The sequence below is a fragment of the Mytilus galloprovincialis genome, chromosome 14 (genome assembly GCF_965363235.1).
Source record: "Mytilus galloprovincialis chromosome 14, xbMytGall1.hap1.1, whole genome shotgun sequence".
Lineage (NCBI taxonomy): Eukaryota > Metazoa > Mollusca > Bivalvia > Mytilida > Mytilidae > Mytilus > Mytilus galloprovincialis.
The window spans coordinates 11,852,209-11,874,578 of NC_134851.1; the positions used below are offsets into that span (position 1 = coordinate 11,852,209).

At 32.0% G+C, this 22,370-nt stretch overlaps 1 long non-coding RNA gene across 2 annotated transcripts; it reads left to right on the forward strand.

Annotated features, from left to right (window-relative positions):
* The first annotated feature begins 15,247 nt into the window (after positions 1-15,247).
* On the forward strand, positions 15,248-17,804 carry LOC143058439 (uncharacterized). 2 transcript variants are annotated; one of them, XR_012973061.1, is made up of 3 exons: positions 15,248-15,383; positions 15,606-15,750; positions 17,123-17,804. It is a non-coding gene; the product is annotated as an uncharacterized LOC143058439 (long non-coding RNA). The 2 variants fall into 2 exon arrangements; XR_012973060.1 differs by having other exon boundaries at positions 15,311-15,383; positions 15,588-15,750.
* Positions 17,805-22,370: the final 4,566 nt, after the last annotated feature.

Genomic DNA, 22,370 nt, shown 5'->3' on the forward strand with positions numbered 1-22,370 from the left:
TACACTTTCTTAAACTTTGTTTTTGAAATCTAAAGAAAATTAGTAATCTTTAATTTAATTAAATTAAGTGAAACTATCTACCAGAGTCCAATGACAACGTTTGAAAACAGGAGAATAGAATATCTCCTTTACAGTAATGCAAGCGTGTGAAACACTCACATATTTGTTGGGATCCCGCTGACATACTTTACTGTAACCCTGCCATATTATGTTTGAATGCGCCTGTCCATAGTCGAGAGCCTGTAATGCAGTGATTGTTGCTGTGTTACATATTTGACTTTCGTTTATTTGTTTAACCTTATTTAGGTCGTTAGTTTTCTCGTTCGAATTGTTTTACAGCTGATTATGCGGTATTTCGCCTCTCCTGTCAGGATTCAAGTCATTATAATAAAATCTATATTTAGAATAGATGGTATATATATATATTTACAGTACGCTAGTTAGTCCTCTGGCTTATTCATTAAGAAAAATGATAAAATTGAGAATTGAAACGGGAAATGTGTCAAAGAAACAACAACCTGATCATAGAACAGACAACAACAGAATGTCACCAATAGGTCTGCAGTGCAGCGAGAAACTCCCGCACCCGGAGGTGTTTTTTGGCTGGCCCCAAACATATATACTATAGACCGTTTATCTGAAATCATTGCTTTTTTAGGGCCCAATATTATCTCTTCTGTGATTTCAATCATTTATTCATTCTTTTATTTGTTTGTTTTGTTTTGTTTTAGCACAGTTATCTCCAGGCTTTTTGTGTTTGACCCATTTTTCAATTGTACGATCAGAAAATAATTATGGTGACAACTGTTTTATCAAAACGATAAACAATTGTTTTAATAAGTCGCTTGCAACATTTAACAGATAAAAAGGGAGGTTTTTGTTAACGACTTCCGAGGAAAATTCTTTGACAAATGGCAAACTCAAAAGCTCAAACACGTCAAACGAACTAATAATATCAGATTATCACATGGCATTTTTCATATCGCATATATATTATCAGCCCTAGGTTCAATATCAGCCCAAGAGCCGCATGGCTCGGGTGGTGATATTGACCGAGGGCTGATAATACATGCGATATGAAAAATGACATGTTATGATCTTTTTATCATATGCTTCATCAATGGAGAAAAATAACAGATTAATATATTGATTCATTTGATTGGTGCTCAAAAAGAAGTTCAAAAAGTTAAAAGTTCACGGCCGTCAGACCCCAAATGTAGTACATTCGATATGAAATGTCTATCATATGTCTCAACAGAGAAGACAAAAAGCAGTATGATATATTTTAATCTGGACGATAAAATAATAATTGAAAAATATACAATATACATAATGAACACTGTTTTGGAAAAGTCAACATTTTTAAAGTAACTTTCTAAATCATGTTTGAAACTTTTAAAAATGCATTTATTTTTTTATTTTTTTGTTTGTTTGTTGTTGTTTTTTCATTTTACAAGGTATACCTTCCAGTTTCCAAATAATTGTTTTGTATCCTAAGTTGTAATGTTTTCCACTGAAAACGTACCATTGATGTGTATTTTCCGGAATTTGCCGAGTATTACCGGAATGCCATGTGATAACGTTACGGAAAGGCATGTGATAATAATCGAAGCATGTGATAAGTATAGATTATTACATGGCATTTTTCATATCAGACCCTTTATCGGCCCAAGGTTATGATATCAGCCCAAGAGCCAAAGGCTCGAGGGCTAATATCATGAACGAGGGCCGATAAAGGGTCTGATATGAACAATGACATGTAATTATCTTTTTATCATATACTTCAGCAGAAGAAATACAGACAAAAACAACTAAAATTTAATTTTGTTTGTCTTTGCACTCTCAGATAATATTTACAGACAGCCAAAAAAAATCTTAACTTTAATTGTTTTTATTGATATTACAACCATTTTATTTATCTTGTCACAACAATTATCATATGTTCTTCAATTATATTGTTACCTCATTTATGTCTTTAAAACATGTTTAACTTAATTAATTTTTGCTCCTCAACCATTTTGTGAAAAGTCGTATCACTTGTCGTTTTCCGCGTTTTGTTATCGTTTTTAATCAAATTTCCGGAAATGCACGAAGTTGCATGTGATAAACGTCACGGAAATTAACGGAAAGGCATGTGATAACATTCCGGAAGCAGTCAATAAAGGTACCTTTATCAGCCCGCTTTGGAAGTTCTTAGGAATCTGGTCAATATACCTAGTAATCCTTTCATAGCCTTTTGATAATTTCAAATGTTATTGAACTGTAAAATTTTAGTAATATCGTATACAAGTATATGATAAACTTTTCATATCAGCTAAGCACCAATTCGAAAAATATGGAATTTACGTAAATTTAATGCTATTATCATGCGGTAAAAATCATATGATATTTTGTCTAAGTATATGATAACAACTGTTATTTCCTGACTTGGTACAGGCATTTTATATGTAGAAAATGAATTAAACATGGTTTTATAGCTAGCTTAACCTCTCTCTTGTATGACAGTCGCATACAAATTTCATTAAATTAACAAAATTGTGTGAACAAAACAAACAGAAATAAAACTTTTGAATTTGACTTGGAGAATTGTATCTCATATTTATAAACTAAATATTAAAATCTGTAAGCACTTTCTTACCGTATTCGCAGATTTTTATTTCTGACACGGACTAAATAATCTTGATGTACAACAGCGGCGAGGAATCGACTTGAACACTTAACAGACAAAAAAAAAATATGATGATTTTTCTCCCCTGATAGCATAAGTTACATAGTGACTCGTTCTCTTGTTACATTGATTACAATTGTAAGTGCTGCAATGTCATATACAGGTCTTAGCAGTACCCCGTAGTGAACTGTGTCCTTTATTTTGAAATCTGAAAAATATAATAAAAAGGTCGGTAGTTTTCTCGTTTGAATTGTTTTACATTGTCATTTGAGGCCTTTTATAGCTAAATATGCGGTATGGGCTTCGCTCATTGTTGTGGACTGTACGGTTACCTAGAGCTGTTAATTTCTGTGTCATTTGGTCTCTTGTGGAGAGTTGTCTCATTTGGAATCATACCACATCTTCTTTCTATATGTTAGTTAAAACATCTTTAAACACACACACAAAAAACAGAGTAAGGGAAAATGAATACATAAATCTTTAACTTAATGAACATTTTAATTAGCTTTTCACTATTTACCAAAATTCACAGGTATATAGATACATTCTTGTGCTTTGATTTTTTTCAATATTTCGACTTGCTTAATATGATATAATCAAATTATAATGCAGCTTTTGATAGATTTTGTAAATCCCAAAACGTGTGAGATAAAACTCCGTAAACAAAACCAAAATACATGTACTATTTGTAGAAATATAATAGTGTATTCATTTGACTTTCTTGTATACATTCAATTCATTTTGGATAAAAATGTTATGTCCCTATGTAAATTTTGAAATAAAAATCTTACTTCATACACGTTTCTAATTTATAACTAATGCCTGAAATAATAGTCTTGGTAGCTTATCGTATGAATTGTCATATTTATGAATCTTTCAAAACATAAATTAAGAATTTTCATTGGTGCGCACAATTATCATTAGATACAGAAAGTAGGTTTGAGCCCCATATGATGAGTGCCACAAATGTGGTCTAGGGGCAGGATCTACATACTCTTCCGGAGCATCCCTAGTTTTTGGTGGGGTTTGTGTTACTCGGTCTTTAATTTTTCTATGTCATGTTTTATGAATTGTTATTTGTTTGACCTTTTCTTTTAGGCCATGTTGTAGTCAGTTTATTTTCGACTTGTGGGTTTGAATACCTTTTGGTATTTTTCGCCTCTCCTGTCAGATCCTAGTCATTATAACACAATCTATATTTAGAACAGATGGTATATATTTACAGTACGCTAGTTAGTCCTCTGGCTTATTCATTAAGAAACATGATAAAATTGAGAATTCAAACGGTAAATGTGTCAAAAAGACAACAACCTGACCATAGAACAGACAACAACAGAAGGTCACCAATAGGTCTTCAATGTAGCGAGAAACTCCCGCACTCGGAGGTGTTTTTCGGCTGGCCCCAAACAAATATCTATACTAGTACAGTGATAATGGACGCCATACTTTCGAATTATACACAAGAAACTAAAATTGAAAACCATACAAGACTCACAAAGTCCAGAGGCTCCTGACTTGGGACAAGTGCATTACTACTGATAATTTCCTGTTCTTTAGGTGTATATAGATGTTCCGACGCCGATAAAATAGTTAGAGCACTAGTAAATTGGTAAATTTGTTAAATAAAACATAAAAAACATAAAAGGAAGGGTTTGTCTATTCCAATAAAGCAAGAATTATACTTGAATATTCAATATCATGGACAAACAAAGGACATTTAATACAAGAATTTCGGTAAAAATTGTTGCTTGTGTCGGATTTTGGAACGTGACTTTACATGACACAGTCATATGATTAATTTGTATTCTAAACGTCTGTAATTAGCTTCAGTCACAAAAGAACTTTAAGATATAGGAAATGAGAATTTCTCCTTTCAATCAAATTACTGATATAATGGTCAAATATTCATTATAGCGAGAGTTCGTTTTGATAATAGAAAGTTAGGAAAGGGGGGTTAATGTTCTCATTCGATAACAATATAGACCGTTTATCTGTTATCATTGCTTTTTAAGGTTCCAATATAATCTCTTCTTTTAGCACAGTTCTCTCCAGGCATTTTGTGTATGACCCATTTTTTAATTGTAAGATCAGAAAATAATTATGGTGACACTTGTTTTATCAAAACGATAAACAATTGTTTTAATAAGTCGCTTGCAACATTTAACAGATAAAAAGGGAGGTTTTTGTTAATGACTTCTGAGTCTAAGTTAACATTTTGTTTCTTCCCCCTCTCTTTGTCCGGAGGATTTCTATTTTGCCGAGTTTCAGAAGTATTGAGGACAAGTGAGTTTCGAGTTTACTAAACGAATATTCTAATATGACGTCCCTACTACGCTTTAAGAAATAATTCTTTCATGCCATGCTCTATGCTCATTTTAACATGGGTAGGCATTATATTTGTTAATATCTTAATACCGAGCATTAGCGAGGTATTAAATGTTTACAAATATAATGCCTATCCATGTTAAAATGAGCATAGAGCATGGCATGATAGAATTATTTCGATTCTAATAGGAATATTTTGAACATTTGTACTTCGAAGCGGACCTATAGTAGACGCTCGAAATGTCGCCATTTTGATTTGATGAACAAAAACGTTATAGAAAAATCAACAGTTTATCAATAAAAAAAGAACAAAAACATTTAAACTTACTTTTAGAATGTTTTTAATTTAATTTCCTAGTGAGCAACACCATACAAAATGTCCATTTTGATCTCTGGCGTTGTTCAAAATTCATCCGACGTTGCATTTTCAATTGTGACGTCAATCACGTGCAGCCCATGTTCTATTCGAATTAGAACATGTCTTTGTACCCAAAGTTAAAGCAGAACGTCATATTAGAATTGTAAACAAAGCCGTGTTCTAATGAGCACAAAATATGTTTGACACATGCGCACAAATGTACAGTTTATTTTAAAGTTATTTCCATCGTTATCCTATAAAATATATACATTCAAGTAGCTTACATAAACTTTTATAATACATGTTGTATCGAACAACATATATTTACCCTGCTCCCGTATTTTTTAAAACTTATCAAAGATGAAATGCAATGTACAGAATCCTCGGGTAGGAAACGGGAACAGCTAAACATTTTTACGGTATTTTCTTACGCTTCGACCTATAAAAACTCTGTATTTGTCCTATTAGAATCGAAATAATTCCTTCGTGTCATGCTAACGCTCAGTATAAAATGTCGACAAATATAATGCCAACCCATGTTAAAATGAGCATAGAGCATGACTTGAAGGAATTATTTCTTAATTTGATTTCTAGTTCATGGACAAGGTTTACGTGTGAGAGTAAGACAATTGACTTATTGATATATATTTAACCCAAGGAAGAAAAGATGATTCCCAAAAATAAAATACGTGAAACTTACATAATTATTTCGTTTTAGATAAGATGTTTTATGAAATGAACGTCCTAAATGAAAAAAGGAAGATAAGAAATGTTCTTATGATAGAAGGGTAATCTCCCTTGACAAATATTTTAATTTGATTTATTTTTACATTTCGGAAAAAAAGACCTCTTTGGATTTAGTTATTCATTATAGAAAAAGCAAATAAAGCAATGATTTCACTACAGAGTTGAAGCAACATTACATTATCTGGTCTTCCTTTAAATAGTAGTAATGCTGCACTCTATAAAGAATCTCTATAGTGCACATCGTAAGATTATTCATATCATTTGGCATTTCCAGTCACTGAAGAGTAAAACCCATACTGTATAGTATGATATTTTAGGAGCGTAGGGAGTAAACTGCTCCCTTAACATAACTTCTGTAGTAGATATATTTTGAACAGATAAATTATACCAGACACAATGATTAACATCAATCCCGCTCGTTCCTCTGTGTACATAACTATAATCACAAGGACTTAAATAAGTAGAGCTTTTATAATTCTAAATATCAAAACCTTTAATTTATAGGAAATATTAGGTTTAAAACTTTTTAAGGACAGATAGCTAAAACATGTATGTGTACTGCAAAATTTATAGGGGTCAATTTTGGATGTACACTGAATATAGAACAAAGGACAAAACGTTTAGAAAAAAACGGCCAACACATACACACATAAAAAATCGGCTTACAAATTGATATATTACTAAGAGAAATAAAGTACCGACATCTACTTCCTCGTTCATATTGGACCAAATAAGGATTATTCATATACAAACCCTCGATAAGATATTAATAACCAATCCTGTTCGGAAAACACTTGTCTCTTTTTCAACATTTTCTTTTTGCGTAAAACCACACATTAAACATACCGTTCGATCAAAATGAAATGGAGTACAATTCAAAGTCGGTAGAATATCTATATCAAAATAGTGAATTTAAAATATCAAAAATAAGAATAACTATAAGAATTAATTGGCGAACTATGAAATTTGTTAGTCAAGTTTAGATAAATTATGAGGACTGGTTTTGAATACCAAAGAAAAAAGTAAAATAACAAGTTTTGGTTTTATGACTAAACTTCAATAAGAAAAAAAGTCTCGACCGCAAAGTTTCTGTCCACACTAGATATACATGTACATTTTACAAGATGTGCAACTGCCAAAGGCTGTCTAGACTCAAAAACCTTATGTCTACTCATGATACAAATGATAGCTAATAGTATAAGGTTGCATGAAGCTTGAACTCTTGAGTCGATTTCCGTTAACAAACAAAAAACAACATATTTTTAGTTTCTTGTGTATATATCAGAGTTGAGTGTTACGTTCATTATCACTGAACTGGTATACATTTTTGTTGAGAGACAAGCTGAAGCACGCCTCCAGGTGCGGGAGTTGCTCGCTGCATTGAATACGCATTAGGAATTCGGCTGTTGTCTGCTCTTTGGTCAGGTTGTTGTCTTTTTGACACATTCCCCATTTCCATTCTCATTTTTATTATGACTAAGATTGGTCGTAAGTCATGTGCAATTTAGCATAACAACGATCGATCCAGGTACAAAATTGGGCTATGTTTACTCTGCATCCTCTATACGTAAAAAAGGTCCTTCCGGTAAAGCACAATATACAAAGGATAGACAATATAGTAAGGATGCTTTATCTCAAAGACTCTAGTGGGTCAATTGATGGAAAGTTACCACTGATGAACAAAGTTTTGGTTTTGTAATCCTTTCCCTCCCCTCTCGCGGTCATTCAAAAAAAGTTCCTACGACAAAAATTTACAATATTTTGATGTTAAGGCGGTACCTACCACCTTGACTACAATTAATTTGGCTCGTTTAATTTTCATAATATAAGGCAAATTTCAAAACAATTGAACCAAACACATTATTGGAAAGAAGTAATTCGATATATAGCAGTTTGACAAACACTAATTTTGATCATTGAGAAGCTTCATATTTTCTTTACAAGAGAACGTAATTAAAACGTTCAGCTGCTTTTACAGAGTTATCATCCTGAAGTGTTATGTACCACCTTTAGTTAAATTATTTTAAAAGCCCTCGATATTTGTCGAAAAAGCGAGACAGAGCGATCCTTCATGTGCATTCCGTCGTCTGTGTCGGCGTTCTCGGTGGCAGCGTCCATTATTAATCACTCTGTGGTTAAAGATTTTGAAATTTTAAGATCAGATTTAGACATTCAAGAGACATACGGAAATAAAAAAAAGTAGTACACATTTTTTCTATCTGTAAATTTCTGTAGTTCCATAATTATATTTAAACAACAGTATCGTTCAGAAATACACAATATTGGGCAATGCAAACATACATGTACTACATTTTAATTTTGTTACTCATGGCAACAGTTTCATCATTTAAATATTTGCCTGTAGCAAGTCAGGAATATGACATTAAATTTTGTTATCCATTCGTATGATATGTTTGAGCTTTGGGTTTGGCCATTTGCTAAGTGACTTTTCGTTTAGAATTTTCCTAGGAGCTCTGTATTTAGGTTATTTTACTTATAAGCATATGCACATCTTTGAAGTTTAGAAGTGTATTTATATCTGTCAATGAAACGTATAAAACGGTTAAGATTATTTTAATTTATTTAATTCAATCCAGGAATGGTCATGTAGAATTCTGAAATTACAAAAGATTTAGATATGATTAATTTATAGTTACTTTGTGGTCAATATATCACAAGTTTTCCTCGTAACACGAACAATTTTTTTTTTTCATCACAAATGTGTCTTTAGAAAATATGTTTTTTTTTTCAAAATTAAATATTAATTTAGTACAAATACACCAACAATCATTTCTTTTGTTGCATCACAAAACAGATCAAAACAAGATAGTTCCATTGTCTAGCTTGCTTTTATATCCGAATTATAAAAAGTGTAATTTAAATAATAATATCAAATATCAATCAATTCGCCTTTTCAGAATCTAAAGGATTATTGGTAATATATCTGTTCGTACACATGTGATAGCCAACGCTTAGTACGTTGAATCCTATACTCTGGTCTATAACTATTTACTGTCATTGAGACTCAGAGTCGTCTCATTGGCACTCGTACCACTTCTCTTTCTTTCTACCTAAAGGACAATTCACTTATGTTTACATTGCTGAATGCATCTTCCCATGCTAAATCCATAATTTCCGTAGGACAATGCAAAAAATCCTGAAAAAAAGAACAGGCTAATTTATCATTTGAGATATCATTACATTTCTGATGATGTGTTTTTTTTTTTTTTTTTATTAACGTAAAACGGTTATTGATGCATCGAAAATTATCTTTTTTTGAGATAATTATTCCAAATATATTGTTGCAAGTTTAATATGAAATTGACTAAAATCAAAACAAGCAGTATTGAAAGTAGAAAGTGGTCTTTAATGTTTGCATCACACGTTAGTTTTTTCTCTATCCAAAAGATGGGTAAAGTATATTTTATACAAGTTTTTTTTCTAGAACGGTGATAATAATTGTAAATTGTTGTCGTCATAGAATAATCAAAATAAACAAAAGCATAACATTTATTTGATTGTTGATGTTAAAATATAATTTTGAAATTGAGTTTTCTGAAAACGAAGCGTTAGCTACGTAATAATAAAAGACGTTTACCTTGTTCATTGCATTTCCCGTGACAATCTGGAATATATTAATTTTATCTTTTTAATCATTTCCTTGTCGACTGGTTCTTTTCAATAATACTTTTTATGAGATTTTAGAAGCTTGTTTATCATTGTCAGTTTTGTATATCATTCGCATAATGTCTACACAACTAAACGACATATACACACATGTAACATTATTCTGGAAGAAACCAGGCATATAATGTAGACAATCGTTTCTTTGTAATAAGTAAGATCGTCAGTGACGCTCAAATCACAACAACATCAAACCCATACAAAAGACATAAACAATAACGAAATATCATATCCAATACTTTGTGTGTAATACCGTCGATGACTTATAATAGTTTACTTTCAATAATACTTTGATGGAGAATAGTTTCATTGGCACTCATACCACATTTTCATATTCCTACCTAAAGGATAATTCACTTACATTCTATACGTTTATTTATCTGCTCCACTTTTGCAAAGTCGGATATTGAACTTCCTTCTTCAATAGCTACGTAAAAATGAAATTACTAATCATTTGATTTAGTATCACTTTTCTGATGATGTTTGTGTATTTGGTTGCTGCTAACCTAACTCGTTTATTGATGTTTTGAAAATAATCATTTTTCTAGATAATACGTACGTCAGAGTATATTGTTGCAACATAAATTATGTGTAAATATAATAATGACTAAAATCTGTACACTTTTAGACTTCTAAACAAGAATGATAAAAAAAAATATCAGTTTAGGTATCCAATACAGTGATGGAAGATCCAGCTCATCATATTTGGTTGAAATTCCAAAGGAATATAGCACGAACAGACCTATGATTATCCAGGATTTCCTCTTTGGTATGTGTCGTTAGGGTATACGTTGGGTTTCCAAGTGATTTGTCAATACCTAATTCGTTTATCAAGCAGTTAATGTAATGAGTTTTACACACAAAAACGATGTTGTTTGGGGCTTTATCTGCAAGGACAACAACATATTTGTCGTGAAGGTAGGATAAGTGTTTTGCAACATTAGGGTCTTTAAATATTGACGTAGCATGGGCATTGGTAAACCCATTCAGTTTCTTGATACTGATTTGTATCAACGACCGCACTGCCTTAATCCATTTGGAAAGAACGGATACGTCTTCCTTCTCACGTTAACCCATTGCCTGGCATAATCCTCGACTGAATACATAAAAATTTTAAAGCTGTATTTCGAATTGATGGATTTTGGCTCACAATATTATGGACCTTTCGATAACACATTTTGAAGGGAAGTGTTATTAACAATGTTGAGGTCACCGGTAATAACATGGCCAATCGAATTATATGTGAATTGGGAACTAGCACAAGTGCAATCAGGAGGTTTAGACTTGAAGTCGTCCATACTGAGATCCTGCAAGACGTGTTTGTAATTGAAAATTTTAGTTGCAATATGTTTGGTATAGGTATAAGAAATGATTGATACATATTGGTCTTTGAAATAAGGAGGTATTTTCGATTGAATTAATTTATGATATTGCCTAAGTTGACGCCATCGAGACCTTTGTTGGCGAAGGAAAGATTAAGGTTCATGTGGACCCTATGGCTAAAATGGCCGTATTTTCACCTCACAATTTACTCTGAGTACAGACAAACCTGTGCATCTGTAAAAAATTTCAGGCATAGCATGCCCTAGATAAATAAATTTCAAATATGTTTTATGTTTTAGAAAAATAAAAACTTTTTGCCGTGCATTTTTTTTTATTCCTTCAGAAGGTGCCAAAATAAACTAAGTTGGGAAACAGTTTTGAGAACTTCCCCACAGGTAATAATTGAAGTGAGCAGTATTGAATGACATGGACATTACACGGACAATAGATACATGACAATAATTGGTTATTTAAACTGTGTACCTGAGTGGACCATATCAAGGTAAACTCAACTGTTTGTTAATTTTATTATCTTCTGCAGGGACGAAAAGAAGTGTACGGCAAAATCCAGTTAAGTTATGAACTTTCTAAATCATACAATGCATTTGAAATTTATTTATCTAGGGCATGCTATGTCTTGAAACGTTTCTAGATGCACAGGTTTGTCTGTACTCATAGTAAATTTTGATGTGAAAATACGGCCATTTTAGCCATAGGGTGCACATGAACCTTAAGGAAAGATCTTTTCTCTTTTTGGAACACATTTCCCTTTTTAAAAAGGTTATCAAGGATCGATATGGAAATTCTATTATCATGATTATATTAAATTCTTGGTTTAATAATACAAAACAATTGAGGTCTCATTTTTTTTAATAATTTAGTTGTTTTATATACTATTTTATATAAATATTAATAAAAAAAAACATTCACTGCATTATTAACTAAAGTCTAACTGACACCATAAATCTATACTAGGCTTAAGTTAATGGTGAAAAAAGTCCAGTTAGCATAAAATACTTCAGAAATATTCATAAAATTTTGAATAATATTGAAAATATTAGTCACAATTCATTGTTTAGATTATTTGATCACCTTATTTTATTTGTATTTTAAGGTTGATATATATTATTATGTAAGTGTTGATTAATATTGTGTTGAAGTTATTTTATGATTGATTATTGTGAAATTTTAATTTCAATACCATGGCGTTGTCAGTTTGTTTTCGATTTATGAGTTTGACTGTCCCTTTGGTATCTTTCGTCCCTCTTTGATTACATTTTTAATATCAAGTTGTTGTTCAAATTTCATTTTTATTAAAAATATTTCCTAAATTGACAAAATTCAGTTGATAGATACAAAGAATAGGTCTAGGTTGGTTAAGACTTGGTCGAGTATGGTTCAGACTAGGTCGAGTATGGTTCAGACTAGGTTGAGTACGGTTCAGACTAGGTAGAGCATGGTTCAGACTCGTACAAAATAGTTAAGAACTGATCAAGTACAAATTCAGACTGTTAAGTATGGTTCAGACTACAGTCGAGTATTATCAAATAAATTGCAGACCAATTCAGACTGGTGGAGTAAAAATCAGTACAGTCAAGTACAGATATAGGCCATTTCAGACTTTGACTGGTTTGTAGTGAATGCGGACTGGTTTGAAAAGTCTGTGACTTGCAATATCCGACATTATAGCTGTAAGTTTGTATTGGTTTGAATGAGGGTTTGTAACATTGGTTTTCAAACATGAATTGAACATAGAAAGGCCACCAATGGGTCTTCAATGTAGCGAGAAACTCCCGCATCCGAAATTGTGTTTAAAGTTTAGATTTATTTATGTTCATGCTAATAACGTTTGTTTAATCTACCATGTTCTACTCAAGAAGTCAGGATTTGTCAGTTGTGTTCCATTCGTTTGATGTTGGTTGATCTTTTGATTTTGCCATTTGATTAGGTTTGGAATTTTTCTCGGAGATCAATACTTTTGTGATTTTACTTTTCGCATACATTTTTGTATTCACAAATAGACATGTTGACCATAAGGCGATACTGAAACCGAAACCGAAACCGATACTGAAACCAACAATAGTAGTGGGGTATAAGATAAATGTTCATAATGTTAATTAACTCAACCATTTGAACTCCATTATATTGTTTGAAATTTGAATACACTAGATTGAGTACTAGTAATACTTCAAAACTATTAGTTATTTGATATACTAAGAATTTTCTTATCCCAGGCATAGATAACTTAAGCCGTTTTTGGCACAACTTTTAGGATCTTTGGGTCCTCAATGCTCTTCAACTTTATACCTGTTTGTCTTTTTAATTATTCTTATGAACACAAAACGCGCGTCTGGCGTATCAAATTATAATCCTTGTACCTTTCATTACTATGTATTTCAATTCATAGTTTCACATGCATCTTTCAAAAAAACAAACTTAAATTCAACCATTATTGGTATCGTCGTAGGGAAATCTTCACATAGTCTACAATAGGTGCAATATTGTTCCGACAATGTCTACAAAGAGAACCTTTTATTTTATAAATTGCCCTTCGTCTGATGGAATGTTCTACATTAACTCTTCTTGCACGAATCTTTTCATTGAAACATTTATGTTATCTTGGATTTTTTGCATTTTGATTGCGTAGCTGCCTTGCAGTATGTGATTAGAAATATGATTTTCAGATGGATATCGCCGATTAAGTAACAATCACGAAGAAACGAAAATATCTCGTGTGGACCGATCGAATCCATCAACGTGTAAGTCATTGCGTCATTTATATGATCCAGGAAACCAGATTTGATGTATCTTATTTTCTTTTCTATGTCTATTATGACTTGCGTATTGATACAGTGTATATGCCAATGTCCACTATAAGACGATGCCTATTTTTTAGTTGGGCAATTTATTCTTCCGGAGGTGCCATCAATAGATCAAAATATCTCTTTAATTTTGCTCAAATCAAAAATCAAAGCCATTACTTCAATAAAATCAACGGTACCAATTTTGTTGCACCAGATGCGCATTTCGACAAGACATGTCTCTTCAGTGATGCTCGTGGCCAAAATATTTGAAATCCAAAGCTTATATAAAACATGAAGAGCTATAATCCAAAAGGTCCAAAAAGTATAGCCAAATTCTTGAAAGGAATCAGAGCTTTGCATGAGGGAGATACATTCCTTAATTTATAATAATTTCTAATATTTTGTAACAGCAAATTTTAATAACACAAAAAATCCGTATTTTCATGCCAGTACCGAAGTACTGGCTACTGGGCTGGTGATACCCTCGGGGACTAATAGTCCACCAGCAGAGGCATCGACCCAGTGTTAGTAGGTAGTAATAAAATCAACGGTACCAATTTTGTTGCACCAGATGCGCATTTCGACAAGACATGTCTCTTCAGTGATGTAACATCTTAACAAATGTCTCTTCAGTGATGTAACATCTTAACAAAATCAAAACGATAAAATGTTTATTATACGTACCGCTCCTTTATTCCTCTGTCTTATTCTCTCATTTTTATGTATTTTATTAAATTTGAATCCACATCTTAATTGTATACAACTTGCGTTAGTGTTTTCAATATCTAATACTCGGTGATAGATTCATATAAATTGTTGAATTGAAGTAATACTCCATCAAGTGTATTCAAATGTCACTCAATATATAATGAAGTAACATGGTTGGATTAATCAAACATTATAAATATTTACAATTTACCTCACTACTATTTTTGGTTTCGGTATCGGTTTTGGTATCGGTATCGGTATCGGTATCGACTTATGGTGAACATGTCTAATATTAAGTAATCAAGTAATATAACTCTTTTTAAAGATTTAGAGAATTAAATACATTACAAAATTATCTGTTTCCTTTATATATTATTCCGAAGTCCATTATGATGTGAACAAGTCCCTACTCTTTACATGTTATTACCAGTTGACTCTACAAATGCATGTAAATAATTATATCAAACGTCCCAAGTCATCATCAAATTGAACAGTCACTTGCGATTTGTAGATAAGTAGTTACAACATTTTCGCCTCAGTGCAATTTCACTGTTTTATTTGCTAGTTAAGCACATTTCTGGTTGACATCGTGCATGATTAATGCCGTGTCACTTTATTTTCAGCCAATAACTTGAATTATATAAAATATGGTTTATAGTTTTGTATAAATAGTCTAGATCACTGTCTTATCATTACATTTAAGTTTAGATATTGGAACTATCTTGTAGTACTTAACTGACATCCTATATTTGTGATTTCACCATGGGTATGTACAAAACTGTTCATTGACTCAATCTTTAACAAGTAATATGTTAGCCGGAAATGCCAATTAAATGTACGAAATATAACACACACACTTTTATCTCTAATATCAGTCATTGAAAAAAATGTAAAAATGCTCGTAATCTTCATTTTTTTTGGCATACGGTTTCAAGCAGTATAATTTTAACTCAACATTGTTTCTTTCCAGTTTTTACTTATGTTTCAGTGTTACTGGTATCTGGTTTACTAAGCTTGCTTGTACTCAAAATGATTGATCTTTCTGGGGCTTCCATCAAGAAGGGTGTAGGAATAATGTTCAGCAAACAATACAGGTGTACAGACGAATCTACCTTTAATAACGTTCACTGGTGGTAAGCTAACAAGTAATTGAACAGTGTCACTTGATCACATAGAGGCCAATGAAATTTTATTTTTCTTCTCAGACGACACCTTATTTGTTTACCTGTGCGACATGTACATCACAAGTTATTTCCCTTTTTACCGATTTTGACAGACAGACTTAACTTTACTACGAAGTTGGATGATGATGTCACGTGGTGCTTTCATGCTGCTCATATTCAGGTTAAAGGACGATGTATGTTATATCTTTAAATATAATATATAACGCTTTTTTTGGTTTCCTCTGATGAAAAAAGTTTAAAATAAAGTCTTTGAATATGATTCTTTTCAGTAATTTTTCCAATCTTGAATTATAAAACACTTTGTTCACAATAGATCTCTTGGGAATGCTGATTTTCGATTTTTATACTAGTCTTGGTACTTGTACAAACATACTATTCATTATTATGACATTTCTAGAATACCACTGATTTTGTAATGTGATTTGCACGATATTATTTAAAATAACTTGTTACAGTTTCGGTTAATTTTTCTTATCCTAAAATAATATTCATTTTATGTTCGTTTTTTTTTTTTTGCGGTGTTCTGTGATATCAGGGAAAATTTGTAAAACACGTAATATATTTATAACATCGATTCATCTGGGATGATCTTTGCGATATCATTTCTTGAACTAGGACAAAGATAGTGGGTTCTCTAATCTAAACATGCTAAATATTGGCATTTTTTATTTATTTTCTACTTTGAACTCCTTGTTCACTCTTTTTAATTTGCATTCGTGTCCCATTATACTCATCTATTGTTTTGCGCAAGTTATCGCCCTATTATGTTCCACTCTTAATTTTCCAAAGTATTCGTATGTATTTTTCATTTTTGGCATAGTTTTCTTTATCTTGTATATCTCATCAAGACTAAAAAAAACTGATTTTTCCTAACCTGTCAATTATCTTACAACAATGTAGTTAGATGATGGAGTACAATTGCCAATGAAACATTTTATACAACCATACCTAATGAAGTAAAAATAGGCAACTCGAGTTCATCTTATCATTTTTAACAATGATCAAAACAAACACCACACTGTAAGCTATAAAAGTTGGCTATTTCAAGTATTGAAATCACTGGAATCACTTAGAGAAGACATAGACCTACATATTACCATAAGCTTTTTAACAATGAGTAAAATCTCATAATATAATGTCTATAACCTGCATTGATTTGAAAAAGTGAATAACAATTTATATATAAAAGCTAAATACCTGAAGTATGTATAAAACAATAAACAAAAACAAAACGAAAAACAGATATAATAAAAGCGTGGTTTAAGATATGTACACATAGTGTTCTCTATGTTTAAATTTCCCGTTTTGTTATTGCTTTAAGGTATGACTGGCATCAAACACCCAATTTGATGCACGGATATAATCACTGTCCGACAACCGTTAGATCAGGATATGTACCGATGGTAAACGGCAAACAGTTTGAAAGAGGAATCAATATTTCTGTCAACTCGCAATTTCTTCTTGGGTTTAATGAACCCGATCACAAAGTACAGGCAAATCTTACAGCAGCTCAAGCTTCCGATATGTGGAAAGAAGTAGAAAAACATGCTGCAGGGAAGACATTGGTAAGTCCGGCAGTTACTGATATCAACTGGTTGCAACAATTTTTTCAGCATTGTAACAATTGCAGAGTGGACCATGTGGCAATACATATCTATAAATGCAATGCACACCAAATCATGGCATACCTTAAGCAAACATGGGATAGATTCCACAAACCAATATGGCTGACTGAATTTGCCTGCCCTCATACTACATCAGCTAATGTACAGCTTCGATTGATGAGAGAGCTACTTCCACTATTGGAGTCTGCACCGTATGTGTTTCGATACGCATGGTTTACTAGTAGATGGGTCTTCCATAGTCATACATTTGTAGATGGTTCAACAAGTTTGATGAAAGAAAACTCAGCAGAATTGTCAACACTTGGACATTATTATAATAACTTTATGTAACTAAATGGGAATAAATGCCAAAAAATAAACAATTGGTCAAAATTGAAATTGTGTTGTTCATTTAAATATGCATAGAGGACATCTTTATCAAACGTTACTTTTTGTGCGTGTGATTCCCAGGGTTAGTTTCTAGTTTTTTTTTATAATACACTTGTAGTTATATGATTTACTCACAAACACAGTGTTTTATGGTGCTTTGTGTGCAATAATAACACCATATGTGTCGTAATTATATCTCAGACATTTCAGAGTCCCTTTTGAACATTACCGCAGTTTAAAAATACAGAAAAACACAACAACTTTTTATAAAATCCCCGTCGCATGGTTGAGCCCGTAACAAAACTGTACTCACATCGCATCTTCCTTTATCTATGTACATCTGTAAAGCTGTATATCAACTGTACATCTCTAAAACTGTATATAAACTGTGGATAAATATCATATCACACAAGATGCAGTGGTAGATTCTATATGTTAATCCTATACACAGATTTAGATTGTACAGCTGTAAGGCTGTATATAAACTGTACGCCAGTAAAGCTGTATATAAACTGTACATCTGTAAAACTGTATATAAACTGTACATTTTTTAAGCTGTATATAAACTGCACCTCTGTAAAAATTTACATGTACAGCACATTTTCAAACTGTGTACAAACCGGATAACTTTTCAGATAAACAATAAACTTGCAGAACAATTTGAAAACGTGGAATTCATTCAACCATCTATGTTGAAAATATGTTTCCTGTATCTTTGCGTTACGGTTAAGTCACTGTTATATTTCTACTATTTTCGAATGGGACACTTGATTGAGTTATTGCTTTCTGACTTATGAACTTATAATCTTGGAACATTTGATAACTATTAACACCACAGGTCGATGCCACTCCTAGTGGAAGTTCGGTTCACGATGGAATCAATAGCCCAGTACAGCCGTTGGATGGTGTAAACGTCCCAAAAAACCGTGTATGGTGCAATGGTGTAAGGAGTATGGTGTTATGGTGAATGGTGTAAGGGGAATGGTGCAATGGTGTATGACGAATGGTGTGATTGTGTAACGTGTGATCGGGAATGGTGTGAATGAACGGTGTACAACATTTCATTAGTTGAAAACAAAGTTCTTTTTATTTTAATTTTCGGAGAGTGAACATAAATAATAATAATCTTAATATTTGAAATTTAATTGCGTTATGGGTAATTTCGGATCGTGTAGATAGAATGGAGAATGGTGTATGGTGTAGTGTGTAACCTGTATGGTGCAAAGGTGTAACGTGTATGGTGTAATGGTACAGGGTGTATGGTGTAATGGTGTATGGTGTATGGTGTAATGGTGTATGGTGTTAGTGGGAAGTTTACACCATCCAAGGACTATAATCAGCAATTTGCTGTTGATATGAATATCAATTATATGGTTATATATATATTGCTTTCATAGCATAGACCGTTTCCAATTTATAAAAACACAGAATCAGTTACTTACGTGGAAACTACTTTAACGCCAGAAAGACTTAACTCCACTCCTCACCTTTCGAACTTTACTGAAAATTAATTGATTGCAACTGCCGACACGGATCAATTACGACGCAGCATCTAAAAGTAACCTCAATTTGAACTACTACGAATATAAGTAAGGTCTAGAAGTGTTGGTTCATTTCATGATATTTTCGTTGACAAATATAGACAACTATAAGATAGAATTTGTTACGACCGTGCTGACTACTCTATTTCGATATTAAACACATTTGAGTACATCCTAATCTTACAATATATGCAAACGATAACAAGTATTTATATTTTTGTTTTATTGGTTTGGGGAAATATTTCAGTTCAATTCAGTCTGTTAAAATAGCGAACATGTTAGATTCATGTTCTTACATACAGAGAAATACGCCGTATCCGCACATCCAATACTTAGGTATTAGCTTTTAAACACAGGAAATTTGTAAACTCATAAAACCAATATTTGTTAAAAAAAGATCATATGCTCATTTAATTTAATAAAATTGTCATTAGGAGATTATTGGCTTTGTGTGTGTAAGTTAATAAAACATATTGAATAACGAAATACAAGTCGATTTAATCATTTCAGAATGACTAAGAATTCAAATCAAGTCATTCAAAGAAATGAAAAATCAATTTTGACCTAAAAACATGGTACATTTTTTTATGGTTTACAACTATGTTACATTATGGATATGAAGAAATCAGGCAATGCGTATTATCACCGAAATATTCATTAGATAAATGTAGTGTGTAAAATTAAAGTGTGTATCAAGTGGTGCTACCTTCCCTCCAATGAAGACAATAAGTCGACAACGAGGATTACAAAAACATACAATAAAGTAGGTTGATTTAACTTTATTCAAAATGTCAGGATTATTATTTGTTATATTTATGCAATTGTCATACAAGAGAGAGGTTCGACTAGCTATACAACTAGATTTAATTCACCATTTTCTACATAAGACAGGATTATGACAGTTGTTGTGCACTTGTTTGATGTTTTTGGGCTTTTTATTTTGTCATTTGCTTAGAGAGTTTCCGCTTTACCTATACATTATTTGTGATACAAAGCTACTAACTATGTATCGCTTTTTATACTACAACTGTGCATTTTCTTAATATTCCATTACAAACAGTTGTAACAGTTGCAGTATTAAAAAAGGAAAAATACGGAAAAATACAGAAAAAAAATACAAATCAGGAATACCCTTAACAAATGTAAAAATCAAACGGCTAATCTCATCAAACTAATTGAAAACAACTGTCCTATATTCCTAACTTGGAACTGGCATTTTACGATGTAGAAAACGGTGGGTTAATCATTGTTTAGCTTGATTAACCTCTCACTTGTATGACAGTCACATACAATTAAATCATACTGACAATAATGTTTGAACAAAACAAACGGACATACATTATTAGTAATTTTTTATGTATAGCATGTATTAATTGTGAAATTGATTTATAATATTTTTCATAAAGGATTTGAATCCACCGCTGAACATTTTTAGAAAAGTAACGAGAAGTTCTTCGACATAACCCTGGGTCATCAAAAAACTGCTCTATGAAAAAAGAGCTGCAAGTTATTGAATATTGAATACATTGCAAATGTATACCCCAAACGCAGGAAAAATTGCTGTGTTGCTACAAAGATATTTTGTGAGAACATTGATATAATTAAAATGTCAAACTATAAAAAAAAAAAGCGAAGAAGCCATTTTGTTTATTTTCTGTGGTTACATCTTCTGACATCAGACTCGGACTTCTCTTGAACTGAATTTTAATGTGCGTATTGTTATGCGTTTACTTTTCTACATTGGCTAGAGGTATAGGGGGGAGGGTTGAGATCTCACAAACATGTTTAACCCCGCCGCATTTTTGCGCCTGTCCCAAGTCAGGAGCCTCTGGCCTTTGTTAGTCTTGTATTATTTTAATTTTAGTTTCTTGTGTACAATTTGGAAATTAGTATGGCGTTCATTATCACTGAACTAGTATATATTTGTTTAGTGGCCAGTTGAAGGACGCCTCCGAGTGCGAGAATTTCTCGCTACATTGAAGACCTGTTGGTGACCTTCTGCTGTTGTTTTTTTCTATGGTCGGGTTGTTGTCTCTTTGGCACATTCCCCATTTCCATTCTCAATTTTGTATAAAAAAGAAGATGTGGTATGATTGCCAATGACACAACTATTCATAAAAGACCAAAATGACATAGACATTAACAACTATAGGTCACCGTACAGCCTTCAACAATGAGCAAAGCCCATACCGCATTGTCAGCTATAAAAGGCTCCGATTAGACAATGTAAAACAATGTCTGTTGTTTCTATAATAGTTAGTTCTGGAAGACATATAAATGAAAACCAACCAGAAAAGTTCCGATTGTTAACTGAAGGATAAATATAATCATTACTATATCTCGATGTGAAATTAAAAGAACTGGTTGATCAACTATTCATCGTCTTAAAACTATGTTTGATCTGTACATGGTTCAACAGAACTTATTTGATCGAAACAGCCTCCCACTGTACAATTTTAGATGAAGATATTGAAAAATGAAATTTCAATTATAAACATTTGATGTTTATTCAAAATTGATATAATTGATACATATTCCTGTATATGTATGTCTATACTAAGCATATATTTGATACATATTCCTGTATATGTATGTCTATACTAAGCATATATTTGATACATATTCCTGTATATGTATGTCTATACTAAGCATATATTTGATACATATTCCTGTATATGTATGTCTATACTAAGCATATATTTGATACATATTCCTGTATATGTATGTCTATACTATGCATATATTTGATACATATTCCTGTATATGTATGTCTATACTAAGCATATATTTGATACATATTCCTGTATATATATGTCTATACTAAGCATATATTTGATACATATTCCTGTATATGTATGTCTATACTAAGCATATATTTGATACATATTCCTGTATATGTATGTCTATACTAAGCATATATTTGATACATATTCCTGTATATGTATGTCTATACTAAGCATATATTTGATACATATTCCTGTATATGTATGTATATACTAAGCATATATTTGATACATATTCCTGTATATGTATG